We start from the raw sequence: 25,983 nt of genomic DNA, 5'->3' as shown, positions 1-25,983 counted from the left end.
ACGCTTGACATGACCCGCCACAGCTTCAAGCTGTCCAAGTAAGCTGCCAAACGCACGGCTTACAACTTTTAATGAAGGCGATGCACGTACTCCGGGAAAATCTATTTTTTGTCACTCATTCCCGTTTAAAATTGCCGAATCTGGTGTGTTAGTTTACATTTTGTGGATGCACGAACAGTTCATTTCTCAAAAATATTACAGAAATCAATAAAAACCTTCTTCCCAATGCTTACTGATAAAAGGAAAGGCGGGTGAACTGCCGAAAACTACTTTATACTGTTTTTCATTAATCAGACAAACTCTTGCAAACCCACATGTTTACTCGGTGGTTGTATGGAGCCACTACCCTGATACCAGTTTAATGAGCTTGCGTACAATAGCTATTGGGTGCGTTTTCTCGCGACAACAAGTAATTTAGCTTTTATTCTCCGCTATTGGCATTTCTTTTATTATAGGACTGCTTAGAGTAGCTGTCAAAAATTTAAAAAGGGGAGCTTGTGTTCCGCAGAGAAAAGAATTTAATTGCATCATGAGCTTTACCTCATTAGTTATTTCTGTTTTATTTTGCATCAAAAAGCTGACAGGGCCAAGAAGCTAATGTTGTATTGATTTACAGTGTCAAAGATTCGGAACTTTCTGTTGCAGTATAACGAATGAAAGGAAAGAATAATGGGATATTGTGTGGCATATTCGTGACGAAAAAAAGCGAAGCAAATTAATAATTTTCTCTTTCTGAATAAGCAAGCCTCTTGCACGGCTTGCAAGAAAAGCTTCTCATGTTTTTACAACAAATGCGTTGCACGTACAGTTGACCAATAATGAGCTCTCATGGTAATTAAGGTCGGTAAAGATAGAAAGGTGTTTATAGACAATCTTTTCTCGTGGGATCAGGTAGCTACGTTTTGTACCAACATGCGAGAACAATTTTTTGTGTTACTTAGAGCCCTATAGAAAACATTTTCTAAGCTAACACCGGCAGTGAATGCAAATAACCGCAGGTGCATTATTTTAAAATTGACTACCGGGAAGCTACGAAATCACCGGTTATAAATTTACTGAATTCACTATGCACGAATGGCAGCAATCCACCACGCCGGATGGGCTATGAACGCATAAACACCAAATATTTCCTTCACTTTCACGCGATATGAAAATATTTCACTTAATAATTCTGCTATGCATGGGCAATGGGTGCACAAAATATTGAAAAGCACGTGTTAACGTGGTCAAAAAGAACTTAGCATGCGTCGAGAGGCCAGTCCGACGAGGGTTACGGCAATATTTTACCAATCGTGCGATACATACACTACAGCGATCTGTTCCTACGCGTGACTTATTGCCCTAGTGTTCTTTTTTACGAATTCATGATCAGTCGACCGCTAAAAAGCTTTAGACAAACTTAATTCTGTACATCCCAAGCAGAACGCTGCTTTTTGAGCTAGTTTATAAACCTAACCCTTGCACTGTACCGCACAAAACCAAAGATGAACGGGTGATACATACGGACACTGATTCTCAACTGAAGGTTATTCCTGTGACGTGCGATATAAAGACTCCAGATGCTAATGCAACAAAACAAAAAAAAAGCAACCAGAACAAGCGATTACCAAAATGATTGGTTTTTGAGGACACTGCCAGTGTACGTTTACTCACCACTAAAAGGGACAATTTCCTTCTTTCCGAGAGAGGGACAGAAAGAAGGCAAGCTCACACAATCTCTGCTATATTGTGAGTTTCCATAATCTCTTTCGCATGTTTTTGCTCAACTTTTTCTAGTGTTGAAGTGGAAGAAAACTATAGTTTGTTCCCAAGGTCTTCAAAATAATATGCCGACATGACCCCTGATCAGGGTTGCCAGGTCTCTGGACGGAAAAGTCGCAGAGAAATTGCCGAAAGTAGCCGCAAAAGTCGTCACCTTTAAGTGGAAGTTGTAAAAGTAGCCAGAAATGGGGCCATTTTTAGCCAGGTGATGGTAGTAAGTACCTTTTGTTTACCTTCGCGGAAAAAATGCAGTAATTCAGCGGAGTAGAAAACCGTATCACAAATTTATTCCGTTGCTGTAGAGCAAGAAAGCGACAGCGATTAACCGCAGCCTACAAAAAAGCTAAAATATGGAAGTTTACATAACGCATTCAAAGAATATGAATGACTCAGAACGGGCGTTCACTACACACAATGTTTTGCCATTTTCGCCAACTTTTTACATTATCGTGCATGTCACACCGTCACACAGACCTCAGTAAAAAGTGACAGTGAAAAGTGACCTGAAGAAAATGCCAAAATATCGCTGGTTTGGCCTAAAAAAACACGTTGCAGTTAAAAATGGCTGTTTTTTAATTGTTATAAAGGGGATGGAACCAAGGGTTTCAGCCTAAAAAATCACGACTCTACTCCTACAATACTGATGCTGATCCCAGCACAAGTAGGTTCAAGACTAAAGTGAGTGCAAGAAGGGAACCAGCACACGCCGTTATTGGGGGTGCATTTAGGTGGTCGGGTTTTTCAGACGGACTTGACAGAATCCTCACCATAATGTAGGGGACCCGTTCACGAGGCGTTAGTTCCCATCTCCTTTTGTTATGTGGCGGTTCATACAGATTGTTCTTCCTGGTCTGTGGTGACTAAATATCATTTTTGTTCATTGTGTTCCTGCAGCCCATACTGACAAATTAGCATGACTGATATATTAAGAATGGCGTTTATGGTGTTTTTATAGTGCCTCTAAACGCCTACTTTGGTGTTTGTGCCCAAATGCTTAAAAATACCTATAAATGTCTAGTTTTTTATATCGTCGCCTTTATAAACACTACTTAGCCTCAAGTTTCGCTTTTGATTGCGGTTTGAGAGTGGTATTCATGCTACCAGGCAGGATTCCCTGTTCTCAATTATATAAGGCTCAACTTATTCCTCTAGTACAACCAAATGCCGGAAACCAATCGCTAGCAGCATTGGAACGGGATGTTCATTCTCTCTCGGTGAGAAGAGACACCATTTTGAATCCAAGTCTAGAGATTTGCTATTCTTTCCACAATTATCACAGTTTTTTGCAGACTCGTTCTGTGCGCTGCGCCGATAGAATTGTTCAGACATCAGCCGTCGCATCCTCTTTTCAAGAAGGATTCTCAAATCCAGCTATATTTTCAACGCGACGGCTTAGCGTCAACACACCGTTGTTAGCAGATCACTCCTGTATTGACCAGCCGAGGGGGAAACATCACTACACAGCTGAATCTCCTCTGCGGTGAAATTTACACTGTAGACGGGCTCTAAAATAAGCTTTTCCGTGAAAAATTTGTTGGGAAGCTAAACATGTTCTCGTAAAAGCTCTTCCAATGTGCAGAAGTGTATATGACAGAATTGGGACGTCTTCCCTGGACAATTCGGATAATATCATTGTGCTCGCAAAAATTGCTAGAGCTTTACCTAAGAGTTCCCAAGTAGGAGCACGTTAATTTCTTGATAAATCGTCGTCCATCTTACCTTCATTATTTATTTCAGCCGTTGTTGTATAGTGATTAGATCGCGTGAGGAAGACGTAAAGTAGAATTATTGTAATAGGTATTTTCAGCACCCAAGTATTCTTTATTATGCATGTTTCATTTCATCCGACGTTAGATCAAGCGACAGTAGCCATTGAATATGAATGTGAGCGGTGCCCTTGTTGAAGCAAGCCAATGAATCGCCATTACTGCAGCAGTGTTGTGGCATAATTGAACGGCTATGTTCAACTGTTGGCACAACCTTTGTGCCATCATATCCGATAATACATTTGGTCTTCTTTTCGTAGATAAATGTCGCGCAGATCTTGGTGTGAAATTATTTACATTCATGTAATAATTTGTGCTGCCTATACTTATGACGTTAGTTTTATAAAACGTTGTATTGGCTGCGTGTTTTTGGCGCCTAAACAAATTTTTAAGGCCCAAAATTCCGGCCTCAAGTGATGACGCTAGCTTACTCGCTCGCCATCTGCCACGGCAGGAGGCTGATGTATGAGCAAGTCTTTGGCACTAGTGTTGTACTTTCAGCCAGATGGCCTCTGCTTACGACGTATCGATGGCCATATACAGTGGAAATTGCACCCTCCACCAAGCTCCTGGTATCAACGGGAACACAATGATGTTATGGTGACGCTGACGACATTGCATCAGTTCGGAATAAAACATTCCGACTGGTTAACCAACACGCACAGCTGATGTGGAACAAGTTAGCACAGTTCCATTGCAAGGTGACGGTTCTCTTTGAAAGGGGATTTGAGCCCCGTTTTAGAAGTAGGGGGGCGGGGGCTAGACTTACTCACCCCGCCTTCGGAAGTAGCAAAATAATGTTTTTTTTCTGTTCTGTGCACACCAGCGCATGGGAACAGATAGCGGTGACGTAAACCAATGACTTCAGAAACTCCAGTCGGCGATGAAGTTTAGGTGACGGCTATATCGCAACTCACACGTAGGGATGAGACATAAGCCGGAAAACGTAGTGCCCAAAATGTATCTTCCAAAAGTGCACTCGAATGAACCACAATGCACCCCGGCAATACGTGCAGATTATGAACCTGCGAAGATGCGTCGTCCCACCGGTGCTTACCCGTGTGTTATTTCATATGGTTCAATAAATCCTGTTCTTAGGCCTGGTGGGCTGGTGTAAGCTAGCTGCTCCTCGGGAACACGTGTGTACTGTGGCTCACCCATTAAGATGTAGTATGCCGCCGGTGTTTGCCATTGCCACGTGGACGCTGCTCCGCCCGCACTGCCCCGCGCCCTGTGTCGTTATCGTTTTATCTGTGTTTCATGGTGTAGCCCCCTGCGCGCACGCTACACTGCGATAGCGGTAAACGGAGCCACACAGCCTCCCCTCAAGTTCTAAATACTCGACAGCCTGGTTTTTCATGCATGTGCACCGGGTTGTTCCCGGGGGTTTTTCTTCCTTTCATTTGGCAATACAAAGCTTAGCTTTGAAAGAACACACGTGAGCACCGCCAATTAAGGAACGGCTCCGCAGGCGTAGCCTCCATGCTGAAGCGGTAGGCGACGCCACCACCGTCGTGACTGCCGTCGCCGGTTTTCCCAAAATGGGTCCGTTGGAGCCTTGGCGATGAACGAATAATGATGAAAATAAATTGCGGCCGGTCATTTAGGTGGGGACAGGGGCTTGTGCTGTAGCCACGCGGTTTCTGGTATGTGGAAGTTTCGCGTTCAAGTAAATGGTTTTCACGACTATCAGCCCAACCCCGGCCGAGCCTTGTGTCCGGATGTCCATTTTCCCACAAACATGGACGGATACTGCTAGGTTTCTGAAAAAAAAGTATGACATCTGCAAAACGGTGGTGCTCAGCGCTGAGCCCATTTTAAGAAGTCAATGCAACTCCAAACACAGCGTTAAATTTGTTTCCGTAATGTTCCGCGCTTAAATATATGGCTCCGCGTCAATTCATTTAACATACCACGGCAAATTTGCGTTAGTTTATTAATATGTTTTTCGAATTTAAAAATTTTGTCATCAATACTAGCCCCGCTAGTAGTGTCTAATGAGCAAGATTGAATCATTTGAGGGTAATATATTCGGTTCAGCTGCTCGCTTTTCTTCGATGTTTTTAATTATGAGATAGGGTAAAATGTTTATTGCATTTCTTCCGACTGCTTTAAGGTGCTATTAACATGCAGCGTGCCTCAGGGTATATTGTTTTGATCGTTTGCTCTTGATGAAATACTATTAGGTTCTCTGAGCACGGCTCTTTTTTGTAATGAGCTTGCCTGTTGTTAGGCTGCTAAAATTCGCTTCCTAACCCCATTGGCTCGGTACATGACTCCAGAATGCTCCGGAGTGTGTGTTTCAGTAAGTTCAAACGAAATAAAATTATTTGCAGCTCGCATAATTTCGAACAGTTGATACTGCTGGGCGCTACTAATTAGTTGCGGAGAAGCCGCAGCTGCGCCGGCTGGGAACCTTGGTTACCGGGTCCTCGGTAAATAAATGTGCGTTTCACGGCGGTTTCGGGGCACTCGCTTGCACAGTCTCACCGTGGTTGGCGTGCAGGCTGGGCCGACTGTGTGTGAGCTTCACTGGGAGCGACAAGCTGCACCAAGTCATACAGTAGACACAGGTAAGCGGCAGTTTTCGAAATTTCAAACAAACCAAAATTTCATTTAACACTGAGTGCATAGTCTTTGCAAAACAGGAAAAACATAGCCCTTTTCGCCCGTGATAACTTTGTTAGGGTGTTAAACATGAGCCATTTTTTGCTGCCTGCTTTGTTTTCTTTCTTGAAGCAGGCGGAGAGGGACCCCGAGTACGCACATTAAATCTGGTAATGGACAGAATCTGCTTTGTTTTGATTCAGAAACATAGGGAGTTTCTTTAAAATATATCAGTTAAACATAGTTTGTAAATTGAGTTTATAAGGCTGCTATATATCATGCCACGAGATATATTTTATAGGTACGTCGCAGGACTATCCTTTGTGACAACACCGAATATAATCCCTATTACAACTGCCATTTAAGGTCGACACACATGCGAAAATATCTTGCGTGCACAAAAGCAACCGCAGAGGGGATACTGCGTGTAGCCAGAGGGCAGAGTGGAGAAATGTTTATGAGGGTTTTCATCAGCGACGCAAGACCTCCATTATGCTGTTATGCATCTGAACGACTAAACGTTGCGTGAACCCGAAAACATGAACTCGAAAACATTTGCATCGTTCGCCCCTTTTAGAGTCAAACTAATTGATTGATTGATTGATTGATTGATAGATAGATAGATAGATTGATTGATTGATTGAATAATTGATTGATTGATTGATTGATTGATTGATTGATTGATTGATTGATTGATTGATTGATTGATTGATTGATTGATTGATTGATTGATTGATTGATTGATTGATTGATTGATTGATTTTAGAGTTTAACGAGCCGACACAACGCAGGCGATGAGGCGCGCCGCAGTGGATGGCTCCAGAATAATTTTGACCCCCTGGGGATGTTTAACGTGCGCCGAAATCTCGCACACACGGGCGTTTTTGCTTTTCGCCTCCGCCAGAAAAGCGGCCGCCGCGGCCGCGAATGGAACCTGCGCCCTCGTGCTCAGCTGCACAACGCCTTAGCCACTGAGCCACCGCGGCGGATGAGAGGCAAACTGTTTTGCTTTTTTGTAGAAATAAACTGAGATCTTTAAAAAGGCAGCATTGCAGTTGAATTTGTGGACATTAGTCTATTGGGACAACATGATTGCTTTTGTACGATTTCGAAAATACGCCTTCGTCGGAGTGTCCTCCCGAGCGTTCCAACACCGGCTGTTAGACATGATTAACTTCAATATTTTTCCTGGGTTATGTTTTTATTGTGCTCGGACACCCACAAAGGCATGGAAGTTGCTCTATGGTGAGAACGATAATTTGCCTGGCCATCCTTCTACTACAAGTGTGAACAAAAAAGTTAGGGACTCTGCCTCACCCCATAGCTGCCTTTTTATGTTTGCAAATAAACGAATGTTCATTGGATTAGGTATTCCGCTTTAATTATTTCATATAGGCGCTCCCGGCCGCTGTAAGCTCACAACTGGCGGAGCTTTAGCAGCTCCACACATACGTCAAGAGGCCGAGAGCGAGCTCTGCCGCATGGGCCACCGACATGTTCTAGATATATATACATAATGCAAAGGATTGTACGACGGCACACATATCCTGTAAAGGAAAACGCCGTCATTCACCTGAAATCTAGTCGCATCGAAAGCTATACAGCCTGATTAGAAACACCGGAGTTAGAGAAAAATTCCACTTCATGGAACATATGCTGCCACCTTCCAAGCACATTGGCGTGTTCAATTCCCTGTGAACTACACTACCTATATTGTTAATTTCTGTTCAATATGTTTAATAAAAAAAACAAGACAAATGTATATCTTTCATTCATGTTGAGATAATTTCCCCCAGTCAATATCCATGTTCTCTGTTATTGGACACTTTAGTTTACGAGGTTTTCTTGTTTCCCAGTACTAAAGTTTCGACAACGTCGTGAAGATTGCGTGTTTGTAGCTTGTTTTGTGCTTTCGCAACTGTGATCTGAACCGGATTGTTCGCATACCGGTTTATTGATATATGAACCGGTTTGTTCTCGTACCGGTTGGTTTCACGGTGACTGTAGCCGGTGAAGTTATAACGGATAAAAAGAGGAGTTCACATTATGCATTTATGTTCAATGAGTTGCGCTTACGAAGCCTATGAAAATATTGGCTCAGGCGTCACTGAAAATGACAAAGTTTTACAGCGTGAAAAACGAATATAGCAACCAACTAATACCCAATTAAAGATTAGTGTTGCCATTAGCCTCTTTACCCTAATAGAACAAGTTTCGAATAACGAGGAGGTAATTTAAATACTCTAGTGGCACCAAATATCAATGAAGCACCAGGTGCAGCGTTAAGCTTCTTGTGCTGCCTCGTTTTATTATTTGCCAGCGCCAGTAGCATGCTGTGGGCCTGGTCGGTCTACTGACCTGGAACGACGTGTGTGTGGCAACGGTTGGTGCTTCTTTAGCACGCACCTGTCGGGGCTGTCCAATCGATAATATCCAGGATCTTCCGCGTCAAACCTCTCCAGAATACTCGCTTGCCTTTCACCATTTATCAAACGTGGTTGTGTGTTTGTCGATGCGGAGAAATGGGGTTGCTATAAAAACCTACCACCTGGTTAGTTGCAAGTTAGTTTTTTTACTGCTGCCGCATAGAACCATTAGGCTCTAGTTGAGCAAACAGCACTCGTAACAGCTGGTGAATAAATAACTAGGACTAACTGCTGTATTTTTGTGCGGCTTTCCGGTACGACGTGAGGAACATTTTTAGGCTTTCGACGTTTTCAAGCTTATCTGCACCAAAACAAACGATAACTTCGCGCTCTCGCTTTGCTGCAGGGCGTCATCTCCGTACTGAAACTCGTTCTTGTTTTAACACGTTTTTAAGAAGCAGGTATCTCTTGCCACAATACCGTCCGAACCCCGCGTATTCTCATTACAATGGTGGTTGATGAGACACTTAAACTTGGTAGGTGTGGTTCGTCGCCACCGATGGTAATACGCAGACCACAGAGCTCACCCAGCTTCCATATTCTATGGGACTCTAGACGGATGCTGTAAATGGCAGCCGCAGTGGTAAAACTGGAAATACATATACAGGTTTCGCATAACCTGCCTGCTTCAGGAATTAGCTCTGCCGCTTCCGCTGTTCTGTCCGGGAACAGCAGAAACCTCCAGCCGTGCCCAGTGTTGCAATTGGCTCCGTAGTTACGCACGATGGTCTCCAAGTGTTTTCTGCACCTCTTCTTTTTCGAAGTTACCTGTGGTGCTCTGCAACATATAACAAACGTAAATGCTTGATGAACTGCCTCCACTTTTCTAAGCAGATTTTTCAAACATGGAGGGTTTCGCTAGTGTTTGTATGGGTGATTGTAGTAAAAACCCCTTAGGTGCTTTTCTGACTTGTGACCTAACTTTGAATGCATTCTTGTACCTATTGGTTTTCAACTGGAAACAGGTAAGCACCTACGACGAGCGTGCGTGGTTCTGAATTCTCTTCTCCCTCTTTTTGTCATTGTAGCGGTTAGTTTTGATATAGGGGTTCCTATGTCTGTGATTCTTCTTACTCCGCGATCTATCCGCGAGGGTTCGGCTGAGTGTGCAGTGGCGCGGCCCCAGTTATCTAGTTTATGGAAACGCGTCCCAAATGGGCTTTATTTCGTAATTTTGTGGCCTCTTCTTTAGAATAATTATTCCAGAATCTCGACGCTGTGTGTTGTGAGACTACTATTTTTGCCTTTTAGAAATACTGATTCAAGGTTTGACAACTAATCAGCTTAAAGTGCACCAATTTTTGTTTGAACATGTGCAGTTGATATCCACACTATACTTAGTAGGTTCTCTTAGCCAGCTGTTAATTTACCAGTAAAAAATATTTGAACACGCAAGTCAAAAGCGAACAGATGTCATTTCTTTTCAGAGATCAGACAGGCACCAGTTATAGTGTGTGCATGGCTGGCGTCGCAGAATCCCTCAGGGGTGTTCTCGCGATGGATTATGTAAGTGATGCCTTTTCTGATTACATAACACTTGGTGATTACATAACACGGATTACATAACATAACACTCGTTCGCGAGCGTGAGGCTCGTTGGGCCGAAGAGAAGGGAGTAGGGTAGAGGTGGAACGTCTAGCGGTTTTGTGTAACTTCAGCCTGATCGATTGCGCTACCTTATTGACCGCGCTGTCTTGGGGAGCGCCGTCCGAGGTCCACGTTTTGTGATCCGGAAATTGGTTGCTAAAGTATTCCCGACACAGACTCCAGGGGGAGGCGTCGCGTGTTACGAATCGATAGCTTATGGGTCCATCACACCCTGGTCTTTATGGAGCAAGTTTTTCCCGAAAGCGATACGGCGGAACCGTGCTGTCGGCCGGCATGGCTATTTTCAGTAGCTTTATTTTGATTTACGTAGGTACAATTAGTATAACGCAGCAGTGGCCTGCTGAAACGTTCCGTATATACGGAATTATGGGAATACGGAGTTCATACGGATTATTCCTTCCCCAAGCACACCGAAAGTAGATGTTAGTATAAAAAACAGGGAATCACATTACTGGGCGCAATAAAAACGTTTGGCACAGGTTTCGTGTTTTTATCTTCAATATTAAGCAAAATGACGGTCCGTATGTTTTCCGTATACTCCGTATATACGTAATTCATACGGACAATGATTTGGCGGTTCTAGTAAACTTACAGACATAACATCGCTGTCAAATTTTTGGATAAGTGTGCACTATTTCATTCATGTGTGTTTCTCAAAAATATTCCGTGTTTTGTTACGGGTTTGTGTCATTCTAGGAAAGTACTCCGCATTCCCATATTTCCGTATATACGTAACTTTTCAGGAGGGTGAGTCCGTCTTGAGAGTACCTGGCATTGGCGATCGCCCAGCTATATTAGGACAAGGCTAGCAAGTCGCAAGGAAAGACTACTTTTATGGTAATGCTTCTTGACTGCAAAGTCAGCATTCCGAGTGAATGACGAATATGTGAGCCACTTGACATCTACCCGCAACATTGTGTTCAGTCAGTCTGGAGAACAATATACTAAAACGTTTCATGATCGGTACTCAGTACACTCCGCCGTAAGATAACAGTGAATAAAAAGTCGGCAATAATACTAAACGAACATGCCGAAGGCTTGACATTGACCTCTGTAGTAAAGCCCTTAATATGTAGGTGCATTTAACTAGTTTGGATAATTTTAACTGTTAATCTCCACAAAAAAAAACCTATTTCCCTTCGTGACTTAAAAAATGTTGTCTGTGGTATCATAATCTGTCTTTTTAGTTTTAGTGTTTGTATTTTAAGAGTACAGAACTGAAACAGGAAGAGTTAATTTGGCCCTCTGGAAACTTCAGATGGTTATGCGGGCATGCCTAGGGAGGACGTGCGCTGTTGTGGAGGGATGGAAACGTTTGCAAGATCAACACAGCTAGAAGGTGAATTAACAAACCCGAAAACAAATAAGGAGCGAATATTCCGGCCGTAAACACAGGACGGGTTGTAACTCACACTAAGAACATGGTGGCTAAATGTCCTCCTGGCCCGTTCATATTGAAGGAATCGAGTAATACAGAATCAGTGCATCTACAGTGAAAGAGCTGAAACGGCACGCTGTTAGCGCCAACGGCTGAAATTTTTAATGCGTAGCATTCTTTGCCGGGTACGCCCAAATCCGAGTCCCTGTAACGCCCTGCATTTCCAAAGCAATGCAGATTTAGCGGAAGTAACACTTGTAATCGTCTAATAGCATAGATGGAAATAATTTATCGAAAAGAATTTAAAAAACCAAAATATAAAAAAGTAAAAAAAATATTACAATTTTCACAAAAATCATCTGACCAAAAAAAAAATAAGTATGCAACTTATACATCTCTCTCAAAGCCACAGAATAAACAACACAGGTCCGCAAAAAACCATCAAAGCACGTGAAAAAAGTTCGAAAATGGCGAAGAACCGTGTAAAGCCCAGAATTTCAACAATATTGAAGATTTGGCAAAAGAAACACCGGTAATTGTTATATTAGCATAAATGGGGATAATTGGTCAAACAAAATTTTAAACACCCAAAAATAAGCAAAATAGAAAAAGTGAAATTTTCACAATAATGATCTGAGGAAATCAACAGTATCTATTGTATATATCTCCGCCCCAACAATGAGTAAACAATAAAGTGCCCAAAGGAACGTTCAAAATAGGAATAACAATGGCCAAAAAGGCGGAAACCGTACAACCACCACCATTTCCACAAAAATGCAGCTTCGGCGTAAAAAAACACCTGTAACCGATATACTAGCGTAAATGAAGATACTTTATCAACCAGAATTTTACGCAAACAAAACATTAAGAAAAAAGAAAAAAAGATAATTTGTTCAAAAATTACCTGACAAAATCAAAAATATGCACCTTATACAACTCCCCCTAAAACCCAAGAATAAATAAAAAGTCTACAAAGAAACGTTAGCAATATGAAAAAGAAAATGGCGAAAATGGCGGCAAACCGTGTAATGCCCTGCAGTTCCACAATATTGCAAATCTGGCGAAAAAAAACTCAAGTAATGTTTATAATTGCGTAACTAGGGGGAATTTGTAGAACAGAATAAAAAAATAGAAACATCGAAAAAAGAAGTTCACATCAATCATCTGTCAAAATCAGAAATCCGCATCTTATAGGTCTCCCCTGACAACCAAGGAATAAAGAAAAAAGGCCGTAAAGATTAATTAAAAATAAGAATAAAAAATTACGAAATGGAGAAACAGTGTAACGCCCTACATTTCCATAAAAATGCGAAGTTGGCGAAAAGCCATCAGAAACTTCACACAGCTTAAATTCGATAATTGGTAAAAAAAAAACTAAAAACCCCAAAAATCAGAACAATAATCAGAATTCTGAGAACAATGACCTGACAAAATCAAAAATATGCATCCTATACGTGCTTCCCCAAAAAGCCAAGAAAAAACAATATGCGCCCGCAAATAAAATACGAATAAAAATGGCCAGAATGGCAAAAAAACATGTATTGCTTTGCACTTCCACATAAATGCAGATCAGAAAGTATCAATGATTAGCGCAGTAAAGGCACTTCGTCACTGTAATGGTATATACTTACATCATTGGCGAAAAGAACCAAAATATAACTTACCAGCAAACTGGAAAAAAAAAATAAAATAATCCAACGTCTTTTACTACTCATAGCTATATCTGGCTGTTAGGAAATCACACTCTTGCAAAAGCGCGCTCAGAATGCTTCGCTTTAGTAGACAGTTCTCTGAATGTCTGCAGATTTTTTTTTTTAAGCAGCAGTGTTGTCGTCATGCCATCTCATGGACGCTTCGTGCGCCTATTGTGGATGGACTGTACTAATGGTCAAGGCTGTGCTAATGCCACGAAGATTGACAAGTGGCTGCCAGCATTCGTATCGTTGTATTTTTATCTTCCCTGGCGTTTTTATAGTGCAGATCAAAGAGCAGTTGGCTGTGACTGGGCATCTTGGGCGAGAGATGAACCGCTACAATGCATGCTGGCTACATATTGGTTTGACGCTTCGGGAGGGTTCAATGGCGGCTAGCACCCCAAAGTGTATGCCGATTTGTTGGGCGCCAAACGTGTTTTCGGATCAGTTGGTCGTGTCTGTCGCGACAGTGTTCTGGCTTGTTTGTTGGATTCGGTATACGCATTTGTTTACATCGTAAACGCTGACGACTTGCCATCGCGACATAAACAAGCGTGTTGTGCATTGTATCCTAATGTGTGCTATTTGTTTCATTTTGAAACAGAAATATTATTTATTAAATGTATTGGCATATATATTTGGCACATATAAATGGAGATTGTAACACTTGTTTTCTTGCTTTTTCACTTACAGCTAGAAATATCAGGTATCATTTATACCCATTAAACAAGTGACCGATTGACAGAATTTATGGTAGACTCCCTAAATGATATGAGCCCAGCCACATCTACTGGAACAAGACACTTCCAATAGGGCGGGTACATTTCCATCAATGCGCTGGGTAGAACGACCGTTCTATTTTCGGAATTTCACCTGTAATAGAGAACAAGAAAAAACTTGTACATTCACATTTTCGTGATTATCTCCCTCGCCCCTTTAAAATATTTAAATGCGTTATGCTCTTGTACGTAGCCCATTAAAATATTTAAAAATAGTGTTGATGTTGCGGATTAGTCAACCCCTATGGTGGATTTAGCATTTCGGAATATATCGCCTCTAATACAAATATTTTTCGTGGGGAGAAAGTGCTGGGTGAGAAATGTTGGCTATCCGGCGCGATTTCATGCCTGACCCGCGTTATCAATGACCCCACGCGGAGTGCGTGATTGACAGGTGGACAACTTGAAATTGCAACGGGCCTGTTCTGCGGGCCTTAAGCCCAATCAATTGGTTCCATCGGCATAGCTTTTCTCTCCGTCTCTAATTTCGGTTCTCTCCACTCCAGCAGCCACCGGCTTATCTGCACAATCGCTATCCATCTCTCCTCGCTGGCGTCTCTCTTTGTTGCGCAGCAATTTGCGATTGCAGTGGGAAGGTGTTCGTTTCCCCCGCTCATCAGTGAATCGCCAATTAGGTTACGATGACAGCCTTCGCCTCCCACTGGTGTTTGTCGTGATCGTGTGCCATGATTCGAACTGGATGGGGGAAATCGCGGCGGTGGACTTCGGTACAAGGTTTGGCACCTGCACTGCATTATTCTTTGTGCGTTTACTTGTTTAGTGATTTGGGATTCCACGCTCTGAAAAGCACTATTTTAGCCAACAACGAAGTTTCTTACAAATCCGTTTCGCGAAACTGTATTTATAGGTGCAATTCACTGGTGCGTCGCGCATGCCGGTAACCACGTCTGGCGGTTCAGCAACGGGGACGCGCGGCCACCATCATGGCGGCACACGCATCAGCCCGTCCCACCGCGATCAAATGCATTACCTTCTGGAGAAACACGGGTTTATTCCGTTCACTCTAAGCAACGTATACCACAACTGTTCCTCCCCGCGGCGGCATGCGCCCTCAGCTCTCACGTGGTTCCGCTGCGCGCATTCCATTACAGAGCTAGCGGGTATCGCGTAGCGTTGTTTTCGTCATCGGACGTTTTCGCCTGCCGGGTGCCTGCGCAGGCCGCCGCCCTGGATTTGGATGTCGCCGGGCTTTCGCCCTGTGGGCGTGGGCCTTCAAGTGCCAGTTCCCGGTCCTCCTACCCGTACGTCGGCCACACTCCATTCCAGCAAACTCCGAAGAGGTTGGAACCGCTGCAGACTTCACTCCATGTCACAGCAAGTTCGCTCGCATCCATGCTTCAATGTTCCCTTCGAGGCTTCTCGTCTGCCGGACGCAGCATGACACCAGCCAGCAGTGTTCGAGTCGTGTTGTCTTTGACGAGACAAGCCACAGTGGAACTACTGTTCTCTACTTTTTTTCTCGCCTGTTTATAATGTTTACTTTTGTCTATTCTATTCCAATATCACTTCAAAAGGCCGCTGCTATTATGCATATCTGTTGATCTCGGCCGAGACGACGGTTGGGAAGTGCTCGAGGGCAAATTGAGCACGGCCACATAATGGGAGTGCAATTAATATTATATCTGTGGACGTCACCGCCGAGAATGGGGTTAAAACGCGGCATACGATCCATGCTGGTATTTTGTTTTTCTGCGAGCTCCGGGCGCAAAGCGCATGTGCAGGCACAGTGAGCACGGACATGGCGGTTTTCAGTGTTGGCAAGCGAAAAAATCGCCCGATAAACTTTTCAATCTATACCACCTTGAAGTAATTGTTGTCATTGAGATTTGATACCACCTTGAAGTAATTGTTGTCATTGAGATTTGATCACGCCCGTATTTTATGACGCTTTTGCACAGTCCATAAAGAGTCGTATGTTCGGGGTTTTACTGTAGATGTAGCTACAAATGCTACACTCCCTTCTCTATAGTGGCGAAAGTACGGCTATTGAGGAGCTATCATAAAGAGTGTAATTACGTTGGCAGTGCCATACTAATATCCAAGCAGTGCAAAGGGGCCGCGACTGAGTTGTTTGCAGTCTTAGTAGCAGACAAACTCGGCAACCGCAGGCTGAGTTATTTCTGGTAGAGCTGTTCAGCATCCGTCAATTACAAACACTCCTTGCGACGTCTTCGGGGCTGCTCGAAAAGGTGGCTGGTCAGCGGCCAGTTGCCTTTACCTGGCTTACTGGTTTGAATGTCCCGTCAAAATTTTCATCAATAATTATAAGACGTGGCCATCCTAGGACGCAAAATTTTCTCTTCGAGGTTTGTTGAAGGTCGCTGCACAGAATCGCCAATTATACATGTGTTAATACACCCCCTTTAGGTGGATAAATGGCACCTCGCACATTTTCGTGCTAAAGAAAGTGCTCATAAACAATCGACTTCATTTGATCTCCTATTTTGCAGCGTAATATCACATTTTTTTACATTCCCTATTAGGAATCACCAACCCGGGGTAAAAATAAAGATCTAAGCAAAACAAAATTTTGCCATAGCAATATCTAAAATGTCCCATTTGCTGGGGATTTGAAACTGCGTTTTTTTCTTCTTTTAATTACCTTCACACATCTTGCAAAGCGTATTTATGGCAGAGAAAACTTCTCATGCACCATACTTTCCCCTGATACTCTTTGTTTTATGCGACAAGCCGGGCAAATGGCGTATCTCCGCCAGTCTACTGACACTATCCGTCGGATCTGTCCCGCCCCTGTGTACCATTTTCAATCCTAGATGAGCGGCTTCGGATAAGGCGCCTTTTCTTGTGATGCCGTGATGCCAGAATTTTCTCATGCAAGAAGATGGAATAAAAATTGTTCGATTTAAGAATGGCTTGCAGGACAGCGGCGACTCTTTCATAATTATCGGTGTTGCAATAACCACATTTGTATTCACGTACCAGCAATACCAGCATACCAGAGTACCAGAATACCAGCAACTGCATGAGGTGCAGCAGCCTGGGAAATTTATACGCACACAGACTGTAAGCTCCGCAATTCTTTGTAAGCCTTTAAGAAGATTTTCTCGTCGCTCAATAGAGCATTTTTGTACGCATTTTGCAACAATATCATATTTCTTTTCATGTTTTTTTATAACAAGACCCGACAATCAGATTTTTCTTTTCTGTCACTCGAAATACAGGCGCGAATAATATTATACAGGTATATAACATTGTTTCCGAGAGTAGGCAAGCGTGGTAGGGAGCGGCAGAAATTTACGTGGGCAAATGAGATCAAGAAGTTTGCTGGGATAAATTGGTCGCAGTTAGCACAGGACCGGCATAATTGGAGACGTACGGCAGATGCCAATGCCCTACGGTGGGCGTAGGCATGCTAGGGATGACGATGATGATGATTGTGGTGGTGATGTTTTCTTTAAAGGGTCAATGAAGTTATTTGCAAACAATGCGGGAAAACGAGCGCAAATTGTAGTCCAGAGTCCATTGGCCATGTTTCGACCCCTCTGAGTGCATCCTCACGAATTCATTTAGCAGAAAAATCAATTCGGAAATGTTGTCCTCCTCTCTGTATTCTCGCCCATTTTCTGTGGCGTTTTCGTGTGACATCAGAAGGAAATGACTTGGCTTGACTGCGCTAAGCGTCTCGCAGGTTTGCTTGCACTGCTCAATGAGTGCTGCAGGGTCCCTTTAAAAGCAGCTTTGTACAGCGGCGTTTAATCCCGTCCAAAGCATTAGCGCGGAATACAAAATATGTTTACCTGCCGTGGGAAGAGAAAAAAGCTGCATAAGACGTACACTTAACCGCTTTTTATTTTGTGAAAACGATAATTTCTTAAGCATATTTAAGCAGTAGAATATATCAAAGTGCACAAAGTTTCAAGAAATAAATTTTACTACCAAACAAAGCTAATAGAAACTTAGCCTTCAAAAACTGTTTATGGTGATTTCTGTTGTCAAAATCAGATTAGCGAAACAAGCAAAATACAGGTTTTATTCAGTTCTATTTCGCAGTACGAAAACATTTCCTAGAGTTATAAACGAGGAAAGGTTGATTTTGTGTTTTGTATAAGCCGAAGGCAATGGCATATAGTAGTGGACGGCTGAACGCCCTTGCAGTGCTGTAGTAAATAAGTGAACAAGTTTTTATCAAACAACTAATAAACAACTGATGGATAAAAAATGGACGAATTTTGTTCGAATTGCTGACCGAATGACACGTTCGTTATACAATATCTACCGCACGTCTGCACACTTTTGAATATGGAAACGCACCCCGCGCCTTTAGAAATATTGTAAAGAGTGCCTTCGATTACTAGACCACATAAAATTGCTAAATTACATTGCTAAAGAACACCAACAAAGGTGCTGTTCAAGAGGGTCTACAGGGGAATTACAAAATGCCGAAATTATAGAATTGAAAAAGTGGAGTTTCAGAGCTCGGGATTCTCGTTTTTAACTTTTGAAATATCGGCCCCTGGTCAACATTTTTTTGTCCATAAGAGCGTTATCTGATACAAAGTCTTACAAGTCAACATAATAAAATGTACGTCATTGAACAACGCAATACTTACTTGCCGAGACATTTAATCCAGGAGAAGAAACTTATCGACTCACGCCGAGCAGTACAAATAGGTGCTACTGCGTCACTTGACCGCCCATGCATCGACACTGTGCCGAAAGCCGCAAGCGCATCTTTCAGTTCAGCCTATTCTGGCGAACGACGACTCGCTGCGGGAGTCACTAACCGATTGGCTCGGTCGAAGGCCCCGGAATGTTTTCTTGGAAAGAGATTGTCCGATTTAGTGTCCCAATAAAAGGTATAGAGTTGCGTCGTGCGGTTCTATGAATGGCAGGAGTCTCAGATGAATGAAAAAGTCAACGGGAGAGTTGGTTGCGATAACAAAATATCCTGGAGCGTACCTTTATATTTGTGTCGCAACATCAGCCGATGTTGGGCCTGTTCATTTGAGGGCTTCGAATTTCAGGGGGTGAAAGGCTGAGAAGGCAGCCGTTGTTTTTTCCTTTCCGAAGAAGGCTACCCACGCGCCAAAGCCGTTCTGTAGCTGTTCTTTACCCTTTCTTTGTGTCTGCCCAAATAACTATGCGCTCTTATTTTTTTCGGCGTCTTTCGCTATATTGTGGATGGTGCCGCGCTTCGTGTGCTCCAAAGTTTTTAAAACTAAATTTTTTTTGCTAAAAACCAGAATATTTTAGAGTGTAGCCTTTTCAAGATGGCCGAAGCCGTTTCAAAAAGAGAAAATTCTATAAATTTGAAGCAATACTGAACAGGTTTAGTTGGGAAGGACGGGACCTATGCGATTCACGTAAAAGATTTAAAACGTCTACGGTCTTCACTGTGTAAAACGTGCACAATATTTTTCAGAGAAAACCTGGTTACCTTAAAAGCCGGCGTAGTTTTGCCCGTAAAAACTGGCGCGCTCGATGTTAGCGGCATCTCCTCATATTTTGGGGGGTGGTTACTTCGTCCTAAATCTCGCCGGAGACGTTCTTACTAATCGAGGGGAATGAATCACGAAATCGTTTTGTTTTAAGTCGCCCTTTCCGTCATCGGGTAGTCGCCCCAGGGCACGTCAAAAAGCACTAATCGTGGTTGTGCACGTCCTAAGACCTGAAACCCTGCGCTCGCGACCGTGTTTGAACACTCTACCAGATGGTCTCGCAGAAATTTGCCAAATCACGCCAGCTTTTTTGCGTCTTCCTATATTTATACGAATCATTTTTGCAGCAATATGTGCATTTTCATAGCGCGGTGGCACATTTGCGTATGTTTTATACTTCGGCACGCGTTGGGCTGTTACGGCATGGTCACTATAGACACATTTTGCACATGGCAAGATTGAGAATGGGGGAAGTTTTATTTGCTGTCTTGCAATTTTATCATAGAACATACTTTGCGCCAAGATACGAATAATATATGTTAAGTCTTAAGTGCATACCAAACGGCAATTCTGTCGCACTGCTTAACACGTCGTACATAATTCAAAAGGCACGAAGTTTGAAATAAACACAGTCAAATATTCTGAAGCAACAAATAAAGCTGGGCGAGTTGGCCAGGGTGCGTGGTGAAAGGAAGCGCGGAAAGGTCGTGGCGCTCCATGCTTTTGCATTTCTCGTTCCGGTTGTCGTGGTTTCGATTCGCACGCCGTTTCACCGAAATTTCTGCTTAGTTGAAAAACGAAATAAACGCCGAGAAGCATTACATAGCAGATGTTTAGGAAAGAAATGGTAAGTGGTGTTTAAATCTTTTTCATGAAAACGGCATGAGGATTGCGGAAAATTCGTTTAACTTGTTCGAATATTTTTTTGTACATATAAAATGGTTGGTTAATGGCACGCATAGCATTTCGCTGCACGTTGCGAAAATTGTAGCGAGTCGACAGGTAACGGTGCACTTCTGGGTTCCTAAAAACGTCCACGTTTTCAGGAAAGTCGGTGTTAAGAAACGTTATGAGCATTTTGTTTCTTTTATATCTGAAGTTATTCTCTTGAACTAATTATTTGCGAACGTTTTGACAAATATTCCAGAAAGATAAGGCAATTTGAAACGTCTACCCAACCTACCTACCGCTGCATCGTGTTTCAAGTAGACATCTGTTGAAACCGAAATGCGGCATCAAGGACAAAACAACCCACTGCACGTTCAGAGCTTTAGCTGAAATGGCTAGTTTATGCGAGGAAATAAACAACAATCCTTTATCATATAAAACTGAAGAAAAGATTTCCCCGCTGACGAAATTGATTCAGGAAGTGGAGCATATGGTTCTGTCTAGAGCTGCGGTGTGTCTACCCCAGCTGGCCAAGACGACTCTTGTAAACACTCGAGGTAGCTTCAAGAGCACTTGTACACCGATGTTTTCGTAAAACTCCGGAAGAGCAGGGTGGGAAAGTACTTCGGAGAAAACCTCAAGCTTCACGAAGTTGAGTAAGTGAAACAAATACCCGGATGGCATTTTCTTAACGCAGCTGCCAACTGAAACCATTCATTAGGGCAAAGGAAATATGTAGGAGCTCTGCTGTTACCATGCACTCCTGAAGAATCCAGCACTTCCATCTCGTACAGTAAAGTTTATGTGAGCTGCAAGGGCAGAATTTTTATTTTAGTAATTATAATCGCACTACAACTAATTGTCCCAGCGTACAAATCTGAAAAATGGCATGGCACTGAAAACTTCCCCATACTTTTTATGTTGGCCAGAATCGTTAGCAATGGGACTGCTCTACCTACCCATAGGTAGTAATTTTCTTAAGAGTTTGCCTAATTGAAAAATCCTAAATTTGCACGGACGTGATGCGGCACAAACATTGTAATGCTGTATGGCTTAGAGGCCGAACCTTCGGAACTTCATAGCGAAATTAGCGTAAGTGCATCATTGGCAATAAATGAGCCGACCCAAGTTCATGCAAATAACCTTGAAATGAAACTCTGCTTGACTTCACTCACGCATAAATTATGTCGCGCAAAACAGTTATTAGTGAATATTCTGCAAAATGTCGACGAAGATTGTCGGAAATTTTGAGACCAAAGTATGCTTTGGCATACGAGAAGTACATTGCGTTCGCTTCCGGCCGCCTTCAACGATCCTAGATGTACTGAGAGGGCTACGAAGTACAGCGCACCGTCCTTTTCTGATGGTTGTTCTTTAAAAAAAGAGCTCAGTTTTGTTACAAGAGGTTTATGGCAATTGCAACATTACCCACGCTGGCTTCAGCTACGGGTGATTCTTATGCTTTTTTTTTCAGAGGCGACAGGTTACACAAAATTCTACTAAGTTTGCAAAGCGACCGTGTACACTAGGAGAGATATACTTGGGGAACCCTCGAATGTGGTTCCCTTCTCATGTCAATTATAATTACACAGCATTAGAGCACTGCGTTATACAAGGTTCCGCCCGTACGTTTGTGAGCGATCATCTTGCGCGAAGCAAATTATACAGGCAAGGTGGCGTTGCGATCGTTTTGCGTGAATGACGACGCACAATTTTGGCCCTCTTTAAGGTCAGTAGCAACATATTCACGTCGGTAGTCTTGGTCTCTGCACACTAAAGAAAGGGAAATGCTGTGTAGGAATGCAGTTGGAAAACAATATCAGTAGAACACTTTTCATATCTTCCTATGAGACCCTTGCTCGAAAAATGGAACTAAGAAAAAACCGTTATTTTAACGGATTACTGCAGCAAAAAGCCGCATCATAGTCCGCAGCTTTTCGCTCTGATCCTGAAGAAAAGAATACATTCCCTGGGACTTCTAAGTAAACAATCGTATTTGTCGGGAAGAACATGATCGTGGATATTGAGGTAGTTATTGAAGGATTCTTTGCTTCCTACAAAAATGTCAACACAAAATATTTCGGATCTACAATAAAAGGCTTTAGAGCAAAAAAACATACTTAAGTGCACAGACAGAAGAAACAAAGTTAAATAAGACAGTTAAAAGGGTACACCAATCCCTGGTGTACTTGTCACACGTATACAGACACTTCAGGCAACACTTCAGCTGCATGATCTGAACAGTCGCACATTAGTGAACTTACGCAAACCACGCAGGCGTCAAAAAGCATTCGTTCATAAATTATTCAATATACAACCTGATACGTCCTGACGCGCGCTCTTTCAGCCGACGTTTCATCAGACTGGAATTACCTACTCTATAAATAATATGCAAGACAAAAGCACGAACTTTTTTCCTTCTCCATACAGACGGAAGTTTACTAGCTGTAGGAGCTACAGGTGTATAATTTGTGCGGCATATACCGTCCGTTTGAATAATGTGGTAAGTTGGGCTGCTTGAATAATATAGATAGAATTGTAGATAAACATGTGTAGAAATCTCTGTTTTTAAAACCCGGCGAACACATAATCTCGACCCCGAAGGCGACGTCTTTCGTACACCTATTATATGTTTGGACGTATACGCACTTGCGATTGCAATTTCTGGTGTACAAGCGAAGAAAGGAACGGATGCACATATAGAAAGAGACGCTGACACACACAAACACGCACACACTCTTGCACGCACTCACGTACGCACGCAAGCACAAACCCACGTTTTTTCGTATATACTTGTTTCCTGTTTGCACTTGCCTCTCTTGTTTTTTTTTGTTCCAATAGCTCGATAAAAATCACCTCGTGATCCAAAACCGTGTCTCAAAAATTGGCCTAGATGCTTGCGTGCTGATTTATCTTTCACTGTTGACTTTTTCCTTAATGCCTAATATTACTCCCAAACTGCTGACTGTAGCACTACACAACCTTTTGTGGTAGGTATCCTTGACACGCGTCTTTAAAGCCATGTTTTTGTTTACTTTTGTCTATCCTAGTCCACTGTATACTTCAACCAAAACAACCGTGTCTCTCACTGTCTTCAAGGTCAGCACTATCCGAATGTGATGTTTAGCCTCTCCCTCAGCAGATATCTCAATTTCTACCGGGTTGTGACAAGCTGTGAGCCAGCTTTAATTCAGAGTCACTAGCTTAGGAATTTTTTGTTTTTTTTATCTCGCATGTTTTCTTGCTGCCCCCGATCATTGTTTGACAATAGAATCAAGCTCCTGTATCTCGCACTTCCCCCGCGCTTGTTGTCGCTCAAATATAGATCGGGGAATAAATATCTAGTCTGTTCTGTAAACACCATAGATTTGTCTAAATATAACAAAAAATTTTTATTATAGTTTTGTATGTTAGCCTAGCCTGCCACTTATATTTTGTATATATTGTGGGCTTTGAAAAAAAAATGGTTGTCCTGATATTTACGCTTGAGCGCGACGTCGTCGTCATGTGCAGTGGGAAAGCCAATGGGTCAATGTCCCTGTTACTCCTACTCACCCATCGCCACTTTGCATCACATCGCCACTTTCACCTGTGGATAATGATCGTTATCTCCGTGTGGTTGTTTGTTCGGGATCGGCAGCTTAATTAAAAGAGTACTGACACAAAATTTCGAAGGCGAGATACCTTTGTAGATAGATTGGCCTGAAGACACATCATCTGCAAATAGCACTGCCAAATACAGCCTAGAACATATTTAAAACCAATTTTAAAGTGTGCAAAACGCAACCGTGCAGCCAGCGGAGGACCTCACGCAATCGAAATTGCCTGTATTTGGAGTAAATAAACAACATCAAAATACGTCACGCATTTCTCTTGGCAGCTACGTCCTTCTAGCGCTTCTTCGTGGCTCGCCGCTCCGATCGGAGGTCGGCGCTTCTGCCCTCGGATAACGACAATCTCATTGTTGGCGGTGCATGCGACTGGATTTCGTTGGCTCATTGGGCAGGTGGCCGCGACCTAAGTTGTGGAGCGATTCCAGGAACTCAAATTTATTTGCTATTTATTACACTGGACGAGAAAACGCGCCGGGGAATCAAAGGCGCACTGAGCGACCCGCATGGTCCTAGCAAAGGCGGCAGCCACGGCCGCGAAGAGGCGCAGGCTGGCGCAGGTAGCTCGAGCAAAAGCTCCTTACCGCAGCACGAAATGGCACTCGAGTCCCAAACAAGGCAGCACTTACGAGAAAGAGGCTTATAATGCGATGGCGAATTGCATTAAAAATAGTCATCTGCACCGCTCACGAGAGCGGCAATGGAATATCCGCCGCAACGTGAAGCCTAACGCATCTATACGCAGACCTGTAGGCAGTCCGGCTGGCTGCTTCAAACGCGCCTATCCCCACCCACTGTCTCGAGCGTTGCACATCGTTCTGTTACCGCGGCAGCAATTTTCACTCGCGGCACCTGCATCACGTCCACGTTCGCTTTTTATTTAAGGGGCTGACGAAATCAGTACGCAGGGGCATTAGCAGAAACTGCCGCCGACGCGAAATCAGCAGTTTTGCTTTGCTCTGTAATATCCGTCCGGCAGTCACGTAGGCAGTTTTGTTTATACCAAATCCAGCCTTTCTCGGCACCCGGTGAAACAAACTGCGACTGGCCGCATTAAAAACGTCTGTAATTAAACAACCGTCACGCGCTGAAACCAATGAGGTTTCTACACGGGATAAATAGGTCATTAGCTACTTATCGCAACAACACCAAAAAAGTAAACCAGGGGCGAAATTTTTGCATCAGTGCTCCTTTAAAGTGGTCTCCCGGCCTCTCCGTCCGTGAAGTCACACACACACACACACACCCACACACACACACACACATATATATATATATATATATATATATATATATATATATATATATATATATATATATATATATATATATATATATATATATATATATATATATATATATATATATATATATATATATATATATATATATATAGCGAATCAGAATAGGAAATGAGGGGCTCGTTGAAAATAAGAAAATAAGACAGAAATAAGGGTTGGCAGTCAAGAGAACCTCGGAAAACAAAGGGGAGGATATGGTAGGTCATTGAAACAGATAAAGAATTTGGAAAGAAAGAAAGTGAAGAAAAAATGCCCGCCAGGTGGGATCTGAACCCACGACCTACAAAATACCGGTCTGGTGCGATAACCACTACGCTGCCGGTGGGGCTATTTTTCCCCTCCACTTTCTGGGGTATTTATGTCAATTTAAGTTTTTCCTGTGCTTGGGGGTGGTAGCCAGCGCCACTCCGACTTCTCGGGGTGAAGGGAACCTTCTTTTTAACCCCCGTGCGGTGACTTGAGTGTCTAAGAAATGTCGAGAGTGGTCGACGAGCGTTGAACCCTCTTAAGCTCTCTATGCCACCAAGACTGCCAGAACAGAGGCCCTCGCTATGCACTTTCTTTCTTTCCAAATTCTTTATCTGTTTCAATGACCTACCATATCCTCCCCTTTGTTTTCCGAGGTTATCTTGACTGCCAACCCTTATTTCTGTTTTTATATATATATATATATATATAGAAAACCATACTTTTATCAGTTCTGGCTGATAAATTAAACAAGATGATTCCGAAATGGAAGCGCTA

The sequence above is a fragment of the Haemaphysalis longicornis genome, unplaced genomic scaffold (assembly GCF_048455015.1).
Source record: "Haemaphysalis longicornis isolate Haplotype H1 unplaced genomic scaffold, Haemaphysalis longicornis Haplotype H1 scaffold_7, whole genome shotgun sequence".
NCBI lineage: Eukaryota > Metazoa > Arthropoda > Arachnida > Ixodida > Ixodidae > Haemaphysalis > Haemaphysalis longicornis.
This window is presented reverse-complemented; position numbering follows the sequence as displayed.